This window comes from Palaemon carinicauda, chromosome 12 (assembly GCF_036898095.1).
Source record: "Palaemon carinicauda isolate YSFRI2023 chromosome 12, ASM3689809v2, whole genome shotgun sequence".
Taxonomy (NCBI): domain Eukaryota; kingdom Metazoa; phylum Arthropoda; class Malacostraca; order Decapoda; family Palaemonidae; genus Palaemon; species Palaemon carinicauda.
Genome location: NC_090736.1, coordinates 119,995,765 through 119,998,264, shown reverse-complemented (window position 1 = coordinate 119,998,264; position 2,500 = coordinate 119,995,765).

Genomic DNA, 2,500 nt, shown 5'->3' with positions numbered 1-2,500 from the left:
TATATATATATATATATATATATATATATATATATATATATATATATATATATATATATATATATATATATATATATATATATATAAATTTACATATATATATATATATATATATATATATATATATATATATATATATATATATATATATATATATATATATATATATATATATATATATATATATATATATATATATATATATATATATATATATATATATATAATAGTATATATAAACTTACATATATATATATATATATATATATATATATATATATATATATATATATATATATATATATATATATATATATATATATATATATATGTGTGTGTGTGTGTGTGTGTGTGTGTGTGTGTGTGTGTTTGTGTGTGTGTGTGTGTTTGTGTGTGCGGGCGTGTGTGAATGTGTGTGTCCGAAGTTCTTTTTTATGATTTGTGTGTCTCATGGATGTACTTTTTTTTCTTTTTTTTAGGATACCCTCTACCAAATACTATATAATGAGGATTGACCGTTTTCTCGAATTGGTTATTTTAAATGTTCACCTAACAAATCGGTTACCATCATGTTCAAAATAATATCGTTTTAGTGGAAATGGACACCGGTTTATATTTTTACGGTTTTTTAATGTTTCTAATATAGAAGTCAATTTTACAAACTATCTATAACACTTCCTTAGCCCAGAAAAAAACAAAAACAAAAAACAAGAGGAATACATAGTTGTGATTTTATAATAGTTAATACATCATGAAACCGCTAATAGTGATAATGTGCACTAGAATGTACCAAAGAAATTCACACTTTTATATACGTTTATATAGCTCATAAAAAAAAAATAGTGTTATTATCTGTCCTTATTGGGCTGGAATGAACTACATTTATTTGGATATTGTCAAATACAATATCTTCTGATTTATTTTGTCCTGCATTCTATCTTAGTATCCTTAACATTTCATATGCATAACAGTGTACCGCAAGTGTTTCATACACGCCTGTACACTGTAACAATTTAGCTTTCAATCCTATCACTCACTCTTCCCTGCAGTGTTACTAGACCAACCTTTGTAAAATTGCTAGCTCAAGTTCATTTTTTTTTTAAATTTTTTGACATTCTTGAATAGAGTTTAGTTATATTCACCTTGCCTCTCAGTTACAACCAAAGAGCTCACTCACACATTGGTGACCACTAAGGAAGAACCAGTCCCTGTCCCCCTCCCCCCACACGCACACACTTTTTCACCTGAAGCTGTTTCTTACTTTTACAATCCCACCAACCGAATTTGACTCTTTGACACATGTCACAATGAAAGTGCAACTCTCCGCCAGCGGAGAAGCGTTCACCAGGTTACATATAGATAACGTACTACACCCTCAAATCAAAGGAAAAAAAATAGCAGCAGGATACCTATAGATTTAATTCTCTGCAACAGATGAAGCTCCTCTTGACAAGACCTACCTACACTCAAGACTGTGAGGCGCAACACCAAATGACCAGTATATCCATCAACTTGTTTTGTTTTTTCAGATAAACTCCAGGAAAATATTGGTTAAGACAAGAAATGATTTGTTTATATCATAAAGTATTTTTAATAAGAGAAATAACGGCATATTATAGTTTGAATAGGTATAACTAGTGTCAAAATGAGAAATATTTTAATATATTGGCACAAAATTAGTTCTAAAACTATCGTTTAATGTACATCCTATTTTGGGCATCAGCCCTTTAACTCTGGCAATGTAGACAGCACTAGTATCTAAATCAAGTGTATCATAATATTTTCAAAACCTGTATCGGTTAGCACAAATTATTGCTTTGAGGCAAAATTTAAATCAAGTATGTGTAAATGTAAGAATTACATGACTTTCCGTTTATGAAAGTTTTACCTTTAATGCTTATGAAATAAAGTATATCTTCAAACATTTTGTTTTCTGTTCATACCCGTAGACGTCTGTGGAACATCCGATAAAACTTCACACATACTAACTTTAATGAAACGTCGTTATCCGGTTACAAGATCAATACCTTCAGAGATCAAACGAATCTCTAATCCTTTGAAGATCTTGTTAACTCCTTGACTGCTATGTTTACCCAGAGGGGAAAGAAGAAATGGTCTCCCATTGCCTTAAGAAAGGAAAAATCGTTTTATTTGATGTTGTTTACCTGGCCTCTTCACTTATTGTAATATTAGTTTAGTTATTGAATATATTTCCGAAATTTTTAGAGGCAACGAAAAAGTCAATCATATACATATTATATTGTTCAATTAAGCAAATGCACAAACATTCACAAACACACACACATACAGACACACACACACACACACATACATATATATATATATATATATATATATATATATATATATATATATATATATATATATATATATATATATATATATATATATATATGTATGTATACATTATATATATATATATATATATATATATATATATATATATATATATATATATATATATATATATATATATATA